The 6,000-nt window shown below is 42.5% G+C and overlaps 1 long non-coding RNA gene across 1 annotated transcript in view; it reads right to left on the reverse strand.

Moving 5' to 3' along the window:
• The window catches only part of LOC115032324 (uncharacterized), a 28,269-nt gene extending 24,931 nt beyond the window's left edge, over positions 1-3,338 (reverse strand). Inside the window, exon 1 of the long non-coding RNA XR_003837985.2 lies at positions 3,262-3,338. This is a non-coding gene — a long non-coding RNA (uncharacterized LOC115032324). The remainder of the gene's footprint in view (positions 1-3,261) is intronic.
• Positions 3,339-6,000: the final 2,662 nt, after the last annotated feature.

The following is a 6,000-nucleotide window of genomic DNA, read 5'->3' on the forward strand; positions in this document are numbered from 1 at the left end:
AAAATTCTAACTTGACAAAAGCTATATCTCATAAGCCCACATCTAATACAATATTCTATTAGTGAGAGCTTGCGGAATACATGTCCTTCAAATGCTCCCCTCCTCCAACCATGAAAAAACAATGCCAAGACTTCACCCACCTCCACTGCCATTCAGAACTATGTGAACACTCTGACCAAAGCAATAAGACAATAGAAGGAGGAGCATGAGACAGAATAAGATTTATTAACATTGTTATGAGATTGTGTTAGTTTTCTGTCGCTGTGATAAAATCCTCTGACAAAAGCAACTTAGAAAAGAAGAGGTTAATTCAAGCTCGAAACTCCAGAAGGATAGAGTCCATCATAGTGAGGAAGGCACGGCCACAGGAGAGGGAGAGATCACTTTCATCCACACACAGGAAGCTCATAAAAGACAGGAAGTACAGCCAGTCTGTAAGCCATCAAATCCCACCCCCCAGTGAAGCACTTCCTCCTGTGAGGCTCTGTCTATGAAAGGTTTCTTAAGCTCCCCAAATCGTGTCACTGGCTGGAGATGGAATGTTCAAACATGAGCCTATGGGCACTATTTCTCACTTAAACCTCCACAGAAATGAAATCATTGGTGTTAGAGAACCAGCAGAATCCTGAAACAAACTAGTCAAAAAAGAAAGTCAAATTCAGTGTTTGTCAGGTTTAAGATAAACTTACAGAATGAACAGCATATGCCCCCACCAGCAGCAAGAGAGAGAGAGAGAGAGAGAGAGAGAGAGAGAGAGAGAGAGAGATCCAAGAGTAGCTCTTGGTAAGTTGATCTGATCACTCTCCCACTGGAAAACCACACATTCAAGAATATTTGGGTGACTATTAGAGACTAAAAACAGCATATGCCCCCATCAGCAGCAAGAGAGAGAGAGAGACTAAAAACAAAAAGAAATGGTAAAATATCTAAAAAATACAGAAGAGGAGCATATAATGCCACTAATTTAAGATGTAAGGGAAGACTTGAGGAAATAGGTATTAAATTCATGTATCAATTAACTTATATTTTCAATAATATTGAATTATTAAAAGATTTAATTTATCCATCTGTAAGAATATGTGTATCTGTGTATAGTTATATATACATGAATATGGTGCCTTCAGATGCCAGAAGAGGGCATCTGATCCCCTGGAGCTGGAGTTATAGGCAGTTGTGAACCAACTACCATATGAGGGAATCCAGCTCAAGTCTTCTGAAAATGTTCTTAACCACTGAGCTACCTCTCCAGCTTTGATATTTTTTTTTTTCGAGACAGGGTTTCTCTGTATAGCCCTGGCTGTCCTGGAACTCACTTTGTAGACCAGGCTGGCCTCGAACTCAGAAATCCGCCTGCCTCTGCCTCCCGAGTGCTGGGATTAAAGGCGTGCACCACCACGCCCAGCTCAGCTTTGATATTTTTAAAACAGGTTCTCACCATGGAGCTCAAGTAGGCCTTGAGTTTGGCATCCTCCTGTCTCAGCTTCATGAAGGCTTGGGTTACAGGTGTATGCCATCATGCCCATATTTTCACTTATTTTTAGTGTAATTAAAATTTAAAAGCAACTTTATGAGATATTTGATAAGCAATATATTATTTCAAGTGGACCCTAACTTTCTAAACCTGTGCATTGGTTTCTGTGTTCTTTAGTTAGGGGTGATTTATCTAACATGTATAACAACTAACACTAACAGACCAAGCCAGGAATGCCAGCACATGCCTGTAATTCCAACACAGTAAGAAGCAGAGGCAGGAGGATGGCAAGTTCAGGGCTTACTAAAGCTACATAATGAGAATCTGACTCAAAAACTGAGTCAGATAGGAGGTATGAGAGGTGGTGACTCATACCTTTAATCCCAGAACTTAGTAGGCAGAGGCAGGAGGATCTCTGTGAGTTTGAGGCCAGCCTGGTTTACAGAGCTAGCTCCAAGACAGCCTGGGCTACACAGAGAAACCCTGACTCAAGAAAAAATAGAGGTATGAAGACCTAGAGACCAGAAAAATGACCATGGGAGCCTTGTGTGGCTGCAATCACACTTGGCATTGTTACAAGCCTGTTTTCACTGCAGTCCAGTACCTCAGACTATGAAGTGACTCCTGGACATTTTTCCAAAGTTTACCTATGGTGCAATAATAGAAAAATGGATTTGAAGTCAGGATATCATGATCCTGTCCTGCTCAGGCCTCCTCAGAGCTCCTGTGAAGTTACTTTTCTACATTTCTCCTCAGGAAATTATCCTGTTCCTACTCCACGTCATTCTGGTGGCGCTCTCAGCCCAAAAGTCTTGCTTTCTCAGAAGTCATCTGTTCTACTCTCATTTCTGTCTCTGTGGTAAAAAAAAAAAAAAAAAAAAAACAGTGGCCATAGCAACGCAAGGGAGAACATGTCTGTTTAAACTTACAACTCCAGGTCATAGTTTATCCTTAAAAGGAAATCAAGGCACTACAAACTTTAGTCATGCCTCAGCCACCACAGTCAAGAGCAGAGAGAATGAATGCACTCAGCTTACTTCCTCCATTCTTCCACAGGCCAGCACCCAAATGTAGGGAATGGTGCCACCCATAGTGGATAAGTCCTCCCATATCAAGTAACATAATCCAGGCAGTTCCCATAGACATTTCCACAGTTTAACCCAGTGTGGACCATCCCTCATTAAGGATTTTTTTCCAGGTGATTCTAGGTTGTGTCAAGTTGAACATGAAAACTAAGTATTGTACCTCCTATGTACCTCATTCCTTTGGCTATTTCTGCTATGGGGATAAATCATAATCATTGAAATGGCTAATTTTATGTCAATTTGACACAAACTAGACTCATTTGTTAAGAGGGACTATGCCACCACAAAATCAGGCTGCAGGCAGATGTGTAATGTGTTTTCTTAATTAGTGATTAATGGTGCCATCCCTGGGTTAATTGTCCTGGGTTCTATAAGAAAGCAGGTTGAGCAAGCCATGAGGAACATGCCAGTAAGCGGTACCCTTCCATGGCCTCTGCGTCATCTCTTATCTCCAGGCTCCTACCCTGTTAGAGTTCCTGCCCTGATTCCCTCAGCATTGGAGCACAACCTGAGAGTTGTATGCTGAAATGAAACCTTTCCTCCCCACGTTACTGACAGCCATGGTGTTTCACCACTGCAATAGAAACCCTAATCAAGACGGTCACTGTCATCTTCCCCAAGCCTGGCACAGAGCCCGACATCTAATAGAATTTTCAGTAAAGGCATTTGAATAAGTGAACAAATAGTCAAAATGCAGGCACTTACCTGTCAGTCTGCATCAAGAAGATCAAGAAAGAGCAGCCAGAGTCCATTCACAACCTCCCTTGGCTGAGACCACCAATGAACAGGAGGACAAGACACTAGGGGGGGAGAATGGAGAAGAATTTGGCATCGGTGAGCATTTTCAAACATACTCAGTAATTCAGCCATGAACAATCTTCAGAAGAAAATAGAATCACAGGTAGTCCCGCAAGACATGGTCCCTGTCCTCGGAAAGCATCCCATCTGGCTAGATGCCCTGTGAAGACAAGGAGCTACAGAGGGGCCACTTAAAATTCAGTGCCCTTGCCTATGCTGCAAGTACCTTCCCACAGAATGTTCTGTGGCCGTGATAACACAGGACGGTAACTGACACAACTGTCCAGTACCAGAGGAGAGGCACCTTACACAGACATACCTTATGTTGCAGACTCCTCCCAGCCTGGGATTCTGCACTTAGACAGAATCCCCTTCCCCTTTTGGTGACTTCTGTCGATCACATGTTTGTAAGAATGATTCTGAAGTCAAAGACCATGAAAGCATAGGAAATAAAGGAAGGAGAAAAAGCAAGATAGGTCCTCAGGTGACTCTAACATTCAGCCAGATTAAGAAACAGAACTTCAGCAGAGCAATGGTGGCTCACACCTTCAATCCCAGCACTTGGGAGGCAAAGGCAAGTGAACTTCTGAGTTGCCAGCCTGGTCTACAGAGTGAGTTCCAGGACAGCCAGGGCTATACAGAGAAACCCTGTCTCAGAAAGAAAAAAAAAGAAAAAGGAAAAGAAACAGAACTTCAGATGGCTTTCCACGTTTCTGTCTTCCCCACTGAATCATGGGTTCTGGAGGAGGTGCTGGTCTTTTCTCCATGCCCCAATGCAGTCTAGCTGTAGTACTCTGGATTAATAATTGCTTATTAAATATTAACTAAATTGGACTATAAAAACAGAGAACTTAAACTCCTCCCACCCATAGCCCTGCTAGACTTCAGTGGGTGTGGGCAGAGGATCATCGTGTGTCCTCAGGGGGCTGGGACACTGGAGACATAGGATAGAGGGAAAGGCAAGGATACAGGATGCTCTGTGAAGACAAACAGAACAGAAGCATACTGTGTTCACCGGGGTCTTTCTCTTCCCAGGAGCTCTTTGAAATAAGCTATAGGAGATCCTTTTGGAACAAGTCTGTATATGATGTTATATTCAACAAGCACGTCTCCTGGTTCCCACTGGCAGAACAAAGGAGGGAACATGTAAGTAAGAAGCACCCTTCCTCTCACAGGTCTGTCTGTATGCTGAACTGAGAAGACACTGGGCAGGAAACTTGTCTGCTCCTGCATTGGCGGTACCTGCATACCAATGGTAACAGTGTTTATGGAGTGAAGACAGAGCAGATGCATATATAAAATGTAAGAATTTTAAAATACTCAGACAAGTTTGAAATCCCACCCCTGCCTGTGGACCATACACCTAGAAAACCAAGATATCTGAGCTCCCTGGGCCATTGGTCTGTTAAGGATTCTGGAGGGAGCAAAGGCCCCAGGATGGAGGAGTCAGAGATGCTTTGAAGATCTAGTGGACCCTAGTTGCAAACTAGTGACACAACCAGCTATGAGGATAAGAAATATTGACTTCCAAAGGAAAAGAAATTACAATACAGCTATGTCCTGTTTTGCAGAGCTGTCATGAAGAATTCTCCCTCTCCCTCTCCTTCTCCCTCTCCCTCTCCCTCTCCATTTATCCCCTCTCTCTCTCTCACTAACAAATGTGTGTGTCTTCAATCTGAGTGTATTAGTATCATCCTTCCCAACTACCCCAAGACAGAGATCATCTCAGAGAGACAAAAGTCTATGAGAAGAATAAGACCAAGCTCTGTGTCATGAGAGCCTGAAGACATGACGGTCTCCTGTGCTCACAGACCAGAACCAGTACTGTGAAAATGACATCCTATACCACAGATTCAACACAATCTCAATGAAAAGCTCACTGACATTCTTCACATAAACTGAAAAAAATAATCTTAAAGTTCATATGGAAGCCCAAAAGACACGGGTCAGCCAAAGCAATCCTGAATAAAAAGGGCACTTCAGGGACCACCAGGATGCCTGATTTTAACCTTCACTACAAAACCATGGTAGGGAAGCAGCACATCACTGGCACAATAGATTGGTGGAATTGAATATTTTAATTTCATGGGATTTCATTTGTTAATTATTTACTTTCTGAATAACACACTGCTTATTCAGGAAATAAAGTCAATAACTGACAAACGTGATTTCATAACATTTTAAAGCTTCTATAAAACCAAGAAAATTGTCAATGTAATAAAGGTCTAGCCCACGTGATAGAAAAATATCTTTTCTAGCTATACATCTAACAAAGAATTAGTATCTAGAAGAGAAAAAAAAACAAACGAAACATCAAGGAAACAACCAACCTAATCAAAAAAATGGACTATGGGGGTCTGGGGAGATAGCTTGGCAATTAAGAGCACTTGCTACTCTTGAAGAGGACCCAGGTTTGGTTCCCAGCATCCACACAACCATCTGTAAATCCAATGCCCTCTTCTGACCTCTACAGGAGCCAAGCACTCGGGAAGTGCAAATACTATATACAGGCAAAATAGGAAGCATTAATTATACTTCTTCTATTTAAAAAAAAAATAGAAGAGGAGGATGACAACAACAAGGAGGAGAGACTAGAATGACAAGGACAAGGATTAAGAGGACAAGGACAAGGAGGTGGAGAAGAAG

The sequence above is a fragment of the Mus caroli genome, unplaced genomic scaffold (genome assembly GCF_978045245.1).
Source record: "Mus caroli unplaced genomic scaffold, Mus_caroli_1 scaffold_13, whole genome shotgun sequence".
NCBI lineage: Eukaryota > Metazoa > Chordata > Mammalia > Rodentia > Muridae > Mus > Mus caroli.